Source organism: Sitophilus oryzae, unplaced genomic scaffold (genome assembly GCF_002938485.1).
Source record: "Sitophilus oryzae breed Bouriz unplaced genomic scaffold, Soryzae_2.0 scaffold_1007_pilon_pilon, whole genome shotgun sequence".
Taxonomy (NCBI): Eukaryota; Metazoa; Arthropoda; class Insecta; order Coleoptera; family Curculionidae; genus Sitophilus; species Sitophilus oryzae.
Genome location: NW_022145624.1, coordinates 336295 through 352709, shown reverse-complemented (window position 1 = coordinate 352709; position 16415 = coordinate 336295). Strand labels below are relative to the sequence as shown.

Below are 16415 nucleotides of genomic sequence, written 5' to 3'. Positions count from 1 at the left end.
TTGCCCTCCCACTTGATTAAGTTAAATTTTTCGAGATGGGATATTATAATGGAGTATATTTTTGGAAGTCGTATCTCGGAGCTTTTCAGTTATTTATAAAATGGAGAGCAGCGAAATATAATGGACAGTTTTATGGTAATTCAATGTTTTGTGTCAAAATATAGAGACTTCGAAAAAAAAATGAATGTATTTGAATAATGCGAATCCAGGAATAATTTTAGTGGATTTAAAATAGATTCATTTATTTTAATATACAGGATGTGGAATAAGAAACAGAAATTCAAGCCAAATTTTTTGAGATGGAGCTAATATACAAAATCCACATAAGTCGGTGCTTTTCGTTCAACAGCTTTGAACTACGCAAGCGTGAGAAGTCCTTTGCGATTAGTTGATTTATTTCATACTAGCCAATAGAAGTAGTTTTCTAAGTCTCTATCTACCACGTAAAGTTTTCTTTTCATATTCTTATATAAACACTTTTTTTCCTTGCCTAGTAAAAGCAACAGAGATTAAAGTCAACAGAGATTAAAGTTATTTATTAACCTAAAAATCTAACACTCGTAAGCACAATTTTAAACAAAATCCGCAAAATCTTGAACACAAAAAACTCGTTAAAAATTCTCTACTAATCCATTATTCCTGAGCTCACCAAACTTTTAATCGCATAGAATTAGCGGTAGCCATGCTCAGTTTTTTCGAATGCGATAGATTTACAAAAGTGTGCAGTTTAAGCAGTTTTAATTGCGGTGAAACGAGCTGGTCACTCTGATGGCCTAACTTCGTTCCAGAGTTTAATTAATTTTAAGGACAACTATCGCGGGTTTAAGCGCGATTTTCACCGCGTCCAGGGTTCGTGATTATTGCGATTTAATTTAGATTTTCCGAAAATTAACCTAAAACAAAATAGTTAATTTCCAAATTTAATTACCATATTGATTAGCTCATATAAAGATAGAGTTCTGAAGCCTCGTTTACATATAACGTTTTAGATGTCAATTTTACGTGTCAGATAAAACGGAAGAACGTAGTTCTGCTTTCAATCGACAGAGTGAGTGGTTACCGGAGACAGTGTTGCCAGAACTAATTATTAATCTGTAGATTTACAGATTTGAGGATTTTCTATCATTAAACAATTTAATCTATTATGATTAAACAAAGAACGGCGTCAGAGTTGGCTCTAAAATAAAGATCGCTGTTATACACTGTGTGTTATATCATACGATATATTCAGTACCTAGAAAAGAATTTTTATTTTTGTTGTTTATTCTATGTTTAACACGAATAAATTCGTTCAGATATTGCACATTTTAATATGACAACACTGTCGCTTTGAGTTCCACACCGTCCTCGATATGTCTTCGCTAGCTGGATTAGAGAAAATGAGTGTTTTATGCGTTGGCCGCAGAACGATTGGTGTCTCCACCGTACAGCACTAGAGACGGAAGGGGAAATCAAATCAGCCTTGTCACGAATTCGCCCATTAGGTTGCCTATCTTCCCAATTCTTTCAATCAAGGATATAATGTAATTTTAACAGAACGTCAACGGTTTTTATTGACGTGTCTATTAAAAAAATCTAAAGCGTTCTGAAATAGTTGTATTTAGATATTTTAAATATAGTTTTTTTGATTAATTTTTTTTTTTAGATGGGATATCCTGCATATTTTTTTATTTTATTTCCCTTGTTATGAGCTTTCGAAAAATGCTCGTATATCAAACTCTAAAATTATTTTTAGAAACAAAATAAAAAATGCATTATTTAATGTTTTAATATTTTTTTTTAATTAAAATTAAATATCTTGGTTATTTTCAAATTATTTTAAACATAGTAAATAGAAAATATGTTTCTTTTGCACATGCTTTTAACGTGAAAATAGTAAATCAAACCTTACCATACCACAAGCGAGTCCTAACGAAAAACTCCCAGTCACTACATTCAATCAGGATTTGAATTTCAAATCGCCCGCCATTACAATACACGACGTACATACGTCGTCTAAGGACATGGGGACGTTTTTCGTCTTTTTTCCAAGCTGGCTGGATTAAGACGAGACGCATAGCAGTTTATTTTTGTTTGCTGCGTCGTGTGATATACTCCGTACTCCGTATAGTCCGACAGAAACGACATTGGAAGAGGTTTATCGCTAGGTCGAGATGATTTTAAATCACTGGTACGTGATTTGACCTCAAAAAATATGATACAAATCCGAAAAAATATTATTCTTGATCTATCTGAATGCTTTAGATTGTTCCTTGAGGATTGTATTTCATAAAATAATAAAAAAATTATGTTTTTTAAAGAATACCGTATTCATTTATTTAATCGTCGATCATTTATTTAAGATCCACTCTATACAGGGTTGTTCACCACATACGACACGGAGTATTGTAGCTAAACGATGAGATTTTTGAAAATTGTAAGTTTCGGGTTCGTTAAAAGACTCTATTAGAGCTACAATTTAAAAATATTTTTACAAGATACAGAGAAAAATATCAAATTTGTATTTTTTAAATGGAACACCCTGTATATTTTAGGAAAATCAGATGCGCAATTTAATTGTCTGTCAAATTGTATTATATCATTTATACCTATCCCTTCAAGTTTTCGTAGAAAATGCCTTTTATTATAATTTAGACCTCATTTATCAATATACCCATGGAATATTGACATTTTAGATTGTTTTTAAATCAACAAATGTACAAAATGTACAGGTGCTAAGAACGATAATATTGATAATATTACTAGCCCATCTGTATACAAAAAGAAAACTATTTAAATCTTTATGAAAGAGTATACCATTAATTAAATATGCCACTATTATTTCCGCCCAAATATTAATTAATTACATACTTAATTGTGTTAGTTAATAAATGTGGATTTGAATCAAAAATCAATAAAATAATAAGTTTTGAAAATGAACGTCTCTGTTATAAATTAGCATTCGTCAAAAAAATAAATAAAATTTTTAAGATGTTATTTTTACCACAGTAACTAATACATATACAAAATTCAGTTTTTTAATTTAATATTTGGAGCAATTATTATTAATCAACGCAAACAGTCAATTAATGTAATTTGAATACTGCAATCTTATTAATTGGTCCTCTTTAACAAATATTTAAATAGTTTTTTTTTTAATTTTTTAATGAAATAAACGAACTATAGCGACAATATTACTATCTGTACTCTTTAAAAATTTGTTACATCTTTAAAAATAATCTAAAATGTCAATATTCCATGGGTATATTGATAAATAAGGTCTAAATTATAAGAAAATGCATTTTCTACGAAAATTTGAAGGAATAGGTAAAAAATGGTATAATACAGTTAGATAGACAATTAAATTGTACATCTAATTCTCATAAAATATACAGGGTGTTCCATTTAAATTAAACATGTTATGGCCGTTTAAAGCTAGTAATTTTTTAAAATAAATTTTTATATACTCTGTATAAGGTATTATTATTTTTATTATTGCAACACATTAACTGACGAATAAATAATCTTCAGTAAATATTTAGTGTTAAAAACTTTTATACTCTTGGAGAAATGAAGCCTTAAAATTTTTACCGCAATTTCACAAAATTGAAAATGTTTCAAAAACGGTAAGGTTTAAGTGTGATAAACCTTAATCAAATTTACCTTTATTTTAATCGTAGAAACTAAAATTGTAATAATATACAGGGTGTTTCATTTAAAAAAATACAACTTTGATATTTTTTATTTATTTGGGACACAGTGAATCTTATAAAAATATTTTTAAATTGTAGCTCTAATAGTCCTTCAACGAACCCAAAACTTACAATTTGTAAAAATCTAATCGTTTAGCTACAATACTCCGTGTCGTATGTTGTGAACAACCCTGTATGCTAACCGTTTTTTGCGTCAATTTGACGATAGAATCTGTATCGAACAGAAATATTCTTATCAATTTGTAATAAATTTTCGAACGTTCACCATATACCTAATATATTTTCCGGCCAATATATCGGCAATTCTGATTTATGGAATAGCAATAGGGGCCTTTTGCAATAAGTTCCTGTTTTAAAACGGTATCCTGCGGGCGTATCTGATATCCAGCAGGAGTAGGCGTTTGTCTCTACTCCTGCCGTTGCTACCTGCTGAATTTTTAACCGTATAAAAGAAGGAAAATGAGACAGACTGTCTTTCAATATTTATGTGCGTGTATTGGAGCAGGAATCTGTAGAAGAATTCTTAAAACGAGCTTAAAAAATCTGAGAAGGATACTGCAGTAGTAATAAATCTTTGGGTATCGAGATAAAACGAATAATTTATAGTAAAATAGATAAGACATTTATTAAAAAAATTAAAAATATATACAGAATATAATATACACAGAAATCGCTTGTTTTACTTTTCAGCGTCTTCCTCGACAAAAATAAGTAATTTTGACAATTTCCACAAATTCATTTCAAAAACGAATCAACGGAATCGTTTGATTTAAAACGTTTGCTTCGCCCCATCGACAACCAACGAAAAATAAAACAAACCATTTCACTTACATCATGCCGCTGTTGTTCTGAAATTCCTGCCGTTTGTTGTGCAACCAATTTATTTCTCCAGTAAAACAAGAACGGTTTATTGCGTTAGGGAAAATAAAGAAAAGCTTTAAATCTGTGACGAAATAAGAGCGAGGGAAAGCACGATTTCCACATTTCCACCGCACTTTTAAACAGGGCAATTTAAGCTCTACCCTTACGGTTCTATATAACATTCAAATATTTACGAATTTATTATTTATAGAAACGCTATACGCGATTCAAAGATATTCGGTTCATGCATAGATGGATTTTCCATTTACTAACTCTAATAATATATAGGTATTTATATATCTAGGTGTTTAGCTAGAGTAAATATACTTTGGAATATACGAAGGGAGAATTATAGAGAAAATATATAGCATAAACGCACAGGATTAGGTGGCTATGTTCAGAAATATATCACAGATTTGAATAGGGCTGAAAAATATTCTTGTTTTATAAAGGTGCCGGGTTTACTTTAAAAAACGTAACCCATCAAAACATAGAATATAACAGTAGCGGCTCGTGACCATTAGAACTGATGAGGCGACGCAAACGCGGACGAAATGGGGGGGGGGTCTAAGCTGCAACAAGTTTAATTTTTTTTGTTCCTCAGATATAATATGTTTGAAGGTTTAACCTACTAAAAATGTCATAAGAACTTTTTTTTGTTTTTATGTGTTTATTTTCTTTTTGTTTTTTTAAGCAGCTAAGCAACAATAAGCTAGAGATTTTTTTTGCTCCTCAGATATAATAAGTTTGTAAGCATAACTTATTAAAAAAGTCATCATTGGAACTGTTTCTTTATTTTTTTTCTTCAGAGTATAAATAATATAACTTAAACATATATTAGGTATTACCTAACTAATCTAATGATCGTAATATAACAGCTCTAATTTGAGGTTTTCGTTAGGTTAGTAAGACGGAATTTGTCACATCAAGCTCTACGACGCGCGACGCGACGACATAAATAAGAAACAAACAAGTAAAAAATAATTAAAAAATGTAATTGTATAAGAATTATTCCTTGTAGGTTAAGTTTATTCGTCTGTCTTTAAGAATAGCAAATTTATCAATTATGTCATCATAAAACTTCCCTTCGTTCTCACTAAGGGTAACCAACAGCTCCTTTTCAATTGAAAATAAAGACAAAGCAGAAAGTCTATCTTGTAACATTGTATTTCTTAAGTAAGATTTTATCCGTTTTAGACAAGAAAAATCCCGCTCGACTTGAACACTTGTAATCGGGATTGTTAATTTGTCTTTTTATCATTGGTTATAACACTTATCTGGGGAGTAGGTCTGTTTTCCTGTGTGACCTCTCGCTTTTCATCCTCCTGTCTTCTGGAAAACGGGGTTTCTAGAAGGGACATCACAATGTCATGTACATGATTCATTTTAAAGTCTGATTATTACAAAATAAATCACTAAACTCTGAATTACGGCTAGATCACACTACTTGCTACTCACAAGAGCATAAAACAAACCGACCGAACAGACGTGACGTTTAGTAATTCACCGAAATATCTAAAGTTAATTATTTTGACCAGTATTGCGTGGATGCCAAGAGTTCATATTATTCAAATTTATTCTATACTCTCTTCGATATACGATATTATTTCCATAATTATTGATGGGGTATTTCGTGAAGATCAATTAATAGATTAATTTTATTACAAAGAGCATTATAATATCGCATTATCCAGCCATATCAAGCACGAACTATTTTTGAACTTAACAATCAAGTTTGTAAAGAATGGATTTTTTTCATGAATCTGGCAACAGCGTTGCACTTAAGCGATTTGGCTGTCGCCTCTGCAGCAGCTAATTTCACGCTTTCCCTCCGCTTCCCCGACCCACTGATTTCAATGTGTGACGTTTTAGTTCATTGATAAAAAGAGGTCGGCAGAGGCGGCAAAAATTACGCCTCAGGAACGCAGAACGAAAAGATGCATTGTAGTCCAGTTAAAACAGAAACGATATGGCGCGATCGGTTGGTTTAGACCGGTCGAAAAGTAAAAAGCAAACGAATCGGGTAATTTTGCACAATTTTGCACACCTGTTTTTGAATTTTGCACACCATCCTGATTAAAGTTATGAAGGTTTGAAAATTTGCAATTTCCCCCTCATCTGTCACGAAATTGAATTTTGTGTATATCAAACGAATGGGCTAATTTTGCACAATTTTGTACACCTGTTTTTGACTTTTGCACACCATCCTGATTAAAGTTATGAAGGTTTGAAAATTTGCAATTTTCCCCCCATCTGTCACGAAATTGAATTTTGTGTATATCAAACGAATCGGCTAATTTTGCACAATTTTGCACAGCTATTTTCGAATTTTGCACACTTTCCTGACAAAAGTTATAAGAGTTTGAATATTTGAAATTTGTCTCATTGTGTGTGAAATGTCCCACTAAATATACGTAAGTATGAGTCATATTTCGAAAATGATAGATCTCAGCGACGTGAAAAACTGCACGGAACTTAGATTTCACCTTTTCGATAATTTATAGCTTGCATAGAAGAACATTTACGAAACTAAAGATTCTACACACAGATGCCCTCTTACTTCCTGAAATACCTGGCAAATTCGAAAATTTTACATTTTTCGACAACCCTCATATCTCGGTTATCCTATAACTTATCGAAAAGGTGAAGTCTGGATTCACTTTTCAAATTTGTCTGGTCACTTTTCAAATATGACTCATACTTATGTTTTTTAAATGGGACAATTCGCACACAATGGGCCAAATTTCAAATATTCAAACCCTTACAACTTTTGTCAGGAGAGTGTGCAAAATTCGACAGTAGCTGTGCAAAATTGTGCAAAATTAGCCGATTCGTTTGATATAAACAAAATTCAATCTCGTAGCATATGGGGGGAAATTGCAAATTTTCAAACCCTCATAACCTTCGTCAGGATGGTGTACAAAATTCTAAAATAGGTGTGCAAAATTGTGCAAAATTAGCCCATTCGTTTGATATAAACAAAATTCAATTTAGTCACAGATGGGGGGGAAGTTTCAAATTTTCAACCCCTTATAACTTTCGTAAGGAGGGTGTGCAAAATTTAAAAATAGGTGTGCAAAATTGTGCAAAATTAGCCGAATCGATGTACATAGAAATAAATCAGTTTCGTCACAAATGGGGGGGGGGGGAACGGTCAAGTTTGCCCCCCGTTTAAAAAACGGCTCTAGTTTCTCTTAGGTAAGTGTGCAAAATATCATTTATGGTGTGCAAAATTGTGCAAAATGTGTGCAAAATAGTGATATATCTCTTTTTGAATTTCCTCTAGTACGGGGTAAACTTGACACAACTAAATGACTTGGCAATTTTTAGATGCAACTTGAGTGCAAATTGCTAGCAAATTGGACAAATATAAACAGTTATTAATTATTTATGTGCCTTGTCACAATGGTGACACATCTATACTATCTGCCAATTTGATTTAAACAAAATAGTTCATATTAATTATTCTAAATGCAAATAGATGTGTACAAACTAAATATTATAGTTTGAATTATTGGATTTATATTGCGGATGCGAGCGTTAATAATCATAAACGTTAAGGTTTGGTTTCGTTCATTTAAATGATTCGACGGTCAACAAATCGAGTGCAATAAATAAATTAATATTTGCATTGCATGTATTAAATCTATTAGGCTTCGAAATATTCAGTAGAGATAGTCCTAAGTCCCGCAGGAGAGACAAACGATTTAATTTTAATAAATAAATAAAATCATCATCATCATTTAGCTTATTCCGTCTACTACTGAACAAAAGCCTCCCTCAACTCTAGCCACCCAAGTAGCATTTGGACGTTATCTAACGTCGGGTATACGTCGCGTTCAATAAACCCGACGTCGGGTACCAACGTCGGTTCGACCGCCTGACGACCCGTATTTGCACCTAAATGGGGAATACAGATTCGGGTCGCCTCGACGTCGGTATCTGACCTAATAGGGAATGTAATTCTACCAATTACCAACGTCATATTACGTTGGATTTTAGTCACTTAAAATTCGTCGCTAAGCACTTACGTTACGTTTGGTTTCATATTCGCTACCAAGAATACATAAAAACCTAACCAAACTACCTAATTACAAATGGATTCATAATCACTCCTCGAATAGAACTATAAGTGCCTACCTAATTTCATATTATAATAATTCTGAATCATTAATCATCAGTTTTGTCAACGGAAGTCACTTTTTTGATATATCTGATTAAAATACTCCGGAAAACAACGAGCGCCTTCAAAAGTAGGTAGATTTATGAAATAAAAATATCTATAAAAAAGTAACTCGCAAAATATTTTTTTTATTTTCTAGCTGGTTTAATCATAAAACTGTACTGTGGTTCCCCCAAACTCAACCTTATCAATATTATTCTACTAGAAATCGGAATGTGAATATAAATTTTAAAAACCAAAAACGATTTTAAAATGGCTGACAATCGGATACCTGTTAAGAATGGCGGATTTCTGTGTCCGACTTAATATGAACTACCAATATACCAATTCCGACCGGGTCTCCAACATTAGTCGTCTCACACGACCGAAGTCATCAAACCGGACGACCGGCAATCGTATTATGACGTATATAATTCCAACGTACGCCACGTAACCTCACTTTGCGTATCAGTGATTTGTGGATTTGTGCAACTATATTTTAGTTTTTGTTTTCTCTTTAAAAGAATGGGCAGCCACTTTTTTAAGATAGTATATACAAAATTTAAAAGAATTGGAACCAGTACCTCACATGTAGGAGGAGGATGGAGTCTGTGCTGGTTTCCTAAGCTAAAAAATGAAATTAAGATGCACAGTTGTAATGCAGCATCTCTTCCGGATAAAAAGCATTCGTGGGTGGAGGGAAGACATCACTACTACTATTATTATTTTGCAAAAGCCTCGACCTCTTTCTGTAAAATGTAGATGAATGTCTAAATGCCTTTTTAGTGTTTTTTTAGGCATAATAAAAAAAATTAAGTTTGTTTACAAAAACTTTTTATTAGGTTATGTTCATGATGTTTATTAGGCCGCAAATGCTACTTAATGGGTTGTATTTACGGATGTAAATAGAGATACTTAAATTAGGTTAAAAATATGAACATAAAATACAACAAAATATAATTGGACGTTACTTTAGGGATTATCAATGAGACGTATCCTATTCGGACAACGGGTAGACGTCGGGCTAGTTCAAGTATAGGTACGTCGTGCAAGCCAACGTTGGAACGACGTTGGGAAATTAATAAAAATGGTACGTTGTTATTTTGTACGTCGACAGATCGTTGGATTTACCGACTCGGGTCCAACGACGTCGCTTTTAATAGGAAAGCAACGTTACCAGTCGTATCACCAGCACCCGACCTAAATTTGCACAAAGTCTGACGTCCCTTCAGGTCAGATTTAGTTCGAAGTCAGATAGATGCTACTTGGGCATTTCTTTCTATTTTGTGCCACTTGAATCCGAATCCCAGCCACTCTCATAATATCATCTTTCCATTGACTAGGAGGTCGTCCTCTGCTTCTATAGGTCTGGTGTCTCGGTCTCCATTCTACAAGTCTCTTTGTCCACCGTCCATCTATCATCCTAGCCACATCTCCTGCCTAATTCTGCTTAAGATGTAAGATAGATATCACCGCATACCTCATCAGCCTCGAAAAGAGTTGTGACCAATCGTTAAATATCTAATGTTTGAACTAAGTGCAACGATATCAAGCCATTGAACCTATTAAAATTTTGAATTTGAGATCATCACCAATATCTATCACATTCCTATCTCCCTTTTAAGAAGACTGAACATACAAAACCATTTTTTCTGAGCCCAGTCTTGTAGATTGTGATACTGCCATTGATATGGTGACACGCAAGGCGTTTCCTTTCATGAGATTGTCTGTGACTGAAAAGCCCTGTTTGCTTTGCTGCTAAATTGCTTAAAAAGCCTAATTGCTTTGCTGCTTCTTTACTTTTTGCCACACCAAATGGTGTTTCTAGCGACTGGAAAACCTGGAGAATGCTCAACCCAATCAGAATTGGGGTAGCCCCAGTAAAATATAATTTGATCAAATGGGGTTTGCTGGACAGAAATGACGACAAATGCGACTGCGGCGCCTTTCAGGACATGGAACATCTTCTTCAATGTCCTGCGTGCCCCCACAGATGTACCCTCGATGACCTATGGCTGGCTAAACGGGAAGCATTGGACGTAGCCCATTACTGGGTTAATAAACTATAATATAATCCGGATACGAAAAAGTAAAGTAAGTTTACTTTTTGGTTGTCGCTGTTAACTGAGTTTAAAATTCTTCTCTATTGCCTTCTATTGTGAGCTGCTCCTTCCAACTCATTCTACACGTTAAAAGTTAAGATATCGCGGTATCGCTCAGTGAGTTCGTGGGATCGCTCAGTGATACAATCTGTAACCCAGCCTTACTCATAGCAATTTCCCGAGATCCAGATCTTTATACTTATATCCGATCCTGTTTCGACGGTTTCTAACACATTTCCACAAATAAAACGCCAATTTCGTGGCCATTTTTCTTGCAAACAAGAGTAAAAAGAACTGTCTAGCGTTAAATTTCAGTTCTCGCGTGTGTTGGTGCGGTTTTTTTGTCCGCCACAACCTGTCACCCGGCGAGACCGATGGTCTGGAATGTTCCACTTAATCTGAGATGATTTTTCTTTGTTTTGGACCGTGTTTCGGTCTCCGGGACAAATAAATAGTTCACGTCGGTTTATAGGGCTATTAGGGACAGCTAATATGATTTTTCATGTGATAAAATCTGTTATACTCTGTTTTTTTTTCTCAGGTAAGATTTCGACAGATGATGACAGAAGAAAAGCAGATTATGTCCCATACTAATCTATTTATTTTACTAAAAAAAGTTTCTAATATTTTTTAACTTAACTATGGATGGGTTTAAATATAAATCTGTCATGCGTGTCATCTCTCTGTATCGGTCAACGATATGAACTATACTTCTATTCGTTTTTTATGATTATTGTAAAAGATATCCAGTTATAAAGATCAAAGTTCAAAAAACTAACCTTTTTAAACTATCTCATTTCTTATTGGAAGTACCAAACCATGTAAACAATAAAAGCAAACTTTTCTCCCACATTCCGAGCTGAATCAGATAAAATTTTCATCCCCCCAGAGCACTAAAGCCTTAAATTTATTTGCCATACTCGCATAAGGGTGATTGTAAATTTTTAAGTACGTACAACAGCTCTGGAGGGTTCTGCTATCTCTAACTCGTACTTTACCTAACCTTTAGGGGTCTCCCCTGGTTTTAAGCCCACGTAGTGTCATCCCTTTATGGATCTGCCCACAGGTTTTCGTCAAACTGTTCCTAATTCATTAATAATTGGTGTTATTTCAACACCAACCGATAATCTGAGGTCAATACTGCGGTAAAATGGATTCTATACAGGGTGAAAAATATAAAAATAGCTATCGGGGGTGTGTTTTAGATAAAAAAATACGTATCACGAAGATTAAGGAATCCATGTATCAAGTAAAACGTTGTATGTAGTATTTAAATAAAAATGTTCTTTTTAATCACGATGTGCCGTTTGTGTCGGGGAAGGGTTCATAGTTTCATAGTTGTTGATTTTCGAAACAAATCAGTACATGTATATTATTTCGTATATTTTTCATTTTATTGATTTTATGGAAAGCACTGTTCATTAAAATGTAGTATCCTATGTTATAGGGCTTGTTTCTCTCTACAATTTCCTGTCTCACAATGTACCGTTAGTGTCCGGGAAGGGATCATAGTTTCATAGCTGTCGATTTTCGAAAGAAATTAGTACATGTATATTATTTCGTATATTTTTCATTTTATTGATTTTGTGGAAAGCACGATTCATTAAAATGTTGTATCCTATGTTATAGGGCTTGTTTCTCTCTACAATTTCCTGTCTCACAATGTACCGTTTGTGTCAGGGAAGGGATCATAGTTTCATAGTTTTCGATTTTCGAAAGAAATCAGTACATGTATATTATTTCGTATATTTTTCATTTTATTGATTTTATGGAACGCACTGTTCATTAAAACGTAGTATCCTATGTTATAGGGCTTATTTCTCTCTACAATTTCCTGTCTCACAATGTACCGTTAGTGTCCGGGAAGGGATCATAGTTTCATAGCTGTCGATTTTCGAAAGAAATTAGTACATGTATATTATTTGGTATATTTTTCATTTTATTGATTTTGTGGAAAGCACGATTCATTAAAATGTTGTATCCTATGTTATAGGGCTTGTTTCTCTCTACAATTTCCTGTCTCACAATGTACCGTTTGTCAGGGAAGGGATCATAGTTTCATAGTTTTCGATTTTCGAAAGAAATCAGTACATGTATATTATTTCGTATATTTTTCATTTTATTGATTTTATGGAACGCACTGTTCATTAAAATGTTATATCCTATGTTATAGGGCTTGTTTCTCTCTATAATTTCCTGTCTCACAATGTACCGTTTGTGTCGGGGAAGGGTTCATAGTTTCATAGTTGTCGATTTTCGAAAGAAATCAGTAGATGTATATTATTTCGTATATTTTTCATTTTATTGATTTTATGGAAAGCACTGTTCATTAAAATGTTGTATCCTATGTTATAGGGCTTGTTTCTCTCTACAATTTCCTGTCTCACAATGTACCGTTTGTGTCCGGGAAGGGTTCAAGGATAGATAGAGTGGAAGCACCGCGTGTGCAACAAAAAAAAAGATAAATGGAAGTCGTTGATATGTTGGTGACAGTTTCCATAGTGATTTACTTATCCACGAAGTACCGTATGATCGAATAAAAACGGCGTCAGCGATGGCTATGAAATGAAGATCGCTGTCATTTTATATGTAAATTTATATAGGAAATGCCATCGATCGTCATTTCCAAGCCAACTGGACGCCGTTTTTATTCGATCATACGGTACATATGATCTAGGGAATAAAACTATATACTATTATCTGAACCGAAACATTAAATATGATAGCTACAAGATCCCTACAAAGTAACAGGGTGTCTATGTCTCACATCCTCTAAGGTATTCCCGGAAAAATTTTCCGAAAACCCTACTTCAAACTGAGAAAAAATAAGTTTGATATCGTTACCCGCTGGAAATTAGGTAATGGCGACGGGAAACACAGAAGAACCGTTAAACTCCCGGATGAAAATTAAAGTAATTTTCATTTCGTCGGGGTTTTCAACCAGATTTAGCGGCTCCGCAGACGGGAGCTGGGAAAAGTAAATTTTCCGAATTGGCGGATAAGTTTTCCCGAGGGTTTTTTCCGTTTTTCGGGGTAGCCCTGTCTTCGAAATGCTGTCTTTAATTAATTGAAGACGTTTTGTAACTAAATTACTTTAAAGACGTTCTAAATCAAATGAATTTACAGGGTGAATCTTAAATAAGTGCAAATACCGGGTCCGGCAATAGTGTGTGGGGAATCTGTAAAACGTAAAGTATGTTCTAGAATGTATTTCAGGAAAATATTTTAACTTCTATAGGGTGGTTCAAAAAAGTGTGAGTGGATCGGAATTATTTTTTTTAAATAGAACACTCTGTATATTATTGGATTTTCGGCTTCCTTGCTGACCACTTTACATAATAATGAGTAAATATATTTCGATAATTTCAGTGATATTAATAAATAAATAAAAAATATATTTTTTTTCAGCCTTTCTCCTTCTTCAGCCATTTTACACTCCTTAGTAAAGACGTGTAAATCATAACTGACCGAATTATGAAGACCACAAACACCTATTATTGTTTGATTTTCAAAATACAGGGAAAAAGCTACGTTAAAAAATAGTAGCTCGTCTCACTTTGTATACATCAGAGATATAGTCTATTTTACTATGATTAGTTTTGAAGAATATTTGTACCATATTCTTTATTATTTTTTTTTTCTTTTCAGGTGAGTAATTTCAATTTCTACAAGACTTGCAGACTTCTTTGGTGGTACGTACTTAGTAAAGTCCGTTATATTCCTATATTGTAAAAAAAACTCTGGCAAAAATGGTTATAACATTAATAAATATGTTGTTATCAACGTGTCCCACATAAGAATGCGTACTACAGATATCTACTAAATAAACCAGATGATCCGAAACAAGAGCATTATATTTTGAAATCTAAAAATATCCGATTACCTTCACAGATATTTGGAAAACCCCGAATTTTCCCAATTTCATTTTCAGTTTTGTCGGACTTTTAATGGATTCAAAGTTCATATTGATATGTCGTTTTGTCTAAATAAAATAGTATTTCAAAATTTTTAACGGTTTCGCAGATATTGCCGGTTTTATACTTCATAGCGCATTTTCCACAGTAAATTTTTATCAAAGCCACCCAATGATTTTTCCCTTGTATTTTACCGTTGAGAGAGCCATAAGAAATAATACTGTGTGTATCTGCGAAACCATTAAAAATTTTGAAATACTTTAAATACAAAAAATGTTCATTTTTTAACTCTATATACAGGCCCGGCAATGGATCTCTAGGCATAGGAATTACATGCATTGGAATGAAACGCCTATAAAAAGTCTATGCTTAAACAGAGATGGAGAACAACTTCCCCGTTTCCACTTCCACTACGACTGTCTACTTAGACAAACTCCAATAAGATAACAAATTTTGGAAATTCCGCCACCTCCCATCCACTCATGATACCCATCTCCCTGCCCTTTATTTATCGCCGTTATTTTATTTCCCTTCCCGCGCCTCCGCACCTCGCTATTCCGACTACCGTCAGTTCATCACAGAGTTGCCAGGTCTACCGGTTTCATCTGTAAGCTACCGATCTACCGATTTAAAAAAAATCTAACGATATATTCAACTGCGTCTTTAGTTTTTACAATAGAAGCACTTTTAAAAAGCTGACTTATTTGACTAAAAATTAAGCGACTGCCGCGTTGGAATCTGTATAATCTGACTTTATTATTGTTTCATTAAATTTTATTTAGTAATAACACACAAACAGGTCATCGTTCTGTCTAGTTGCAGAGTTACAGAGATATTCCTAAAAATCCTTATTACTCCTTATTAGGCGCGGTATTGGCGACATGCCCGAAGAAGTTGACATCTTTGAAAAGATTTTATTTCATTCATCTACTAAAGTTGAACCCATATTTTCCCCCAAAAATGTAAACAAAAACAAAATTTAAGTTAAGAAACAACCTAAATTCGGACAAATATTTTAGTGATTTTCCCGTCAAAAAAATATATTAATATGAAAAAAGAGTTGAGAGTTGCTACAGCTTTCCCATTGAAATGAAATTAATTTTAGATATCACTTAAGTGAAAAGTGACTGCTACACTAATTTGTGAATGCTATCCCTACTTATAGTTTTATATGTTTTTATTAATATATTAATATTATTTAATTCAATATTTTTTTTAATATCAAATAATATACCTAGCTATTTCTAATTCTTGTTATATTTATTATATTTGTATTTTATTTGAGTGATCTATTATTACGACACATAGGAATGCTAATTTTGGAGTTAAATATTATATTTTATTTCGTTTCTGTACTTTTAATTTATGTTGAAGATCTACCGTGGAAAATTTTGTTCTCGTATGGAATTATAATCTAACAAACCCGGCAACCCTGTTCGGCTACTCCTTATAAAAAAATTTTCGGCCTAATTCCTTTGTCACAGCCGCGGCTTTGTCAAGCGCCGCCGCCGACCGACTGTGTCGGGGCGACTGCTAGGAAGATCGTACAGTATTGCCATTTCATAGAATTGCACTTGCTATTTTAGAAATAATTTCAAAGTTTTGCATGTTACTTTTCGTTTTAGAAAGAAGTTATGTGCCTAGAGAAAACATTCTTAAAATTGTTTCGTACTTTATTTAATAT

At 33.5% G+C, this 16415-nt stretch overlaps 1 protein-coding gene across 4 annotated transcripts in view; it reads left to right on the top strand.

Annotated features, from left to right (window-relative positions):
- Nucleotides 1-16415, top strand: part of LOC115891350 (tachykinin-like peptides receptor 99D) — a 181843-nt gene that overhangs the window by 87433 nt on the left and 77995 nt on the right. The gene's annotated exons all lie outside the window — the stretch shown is intronic.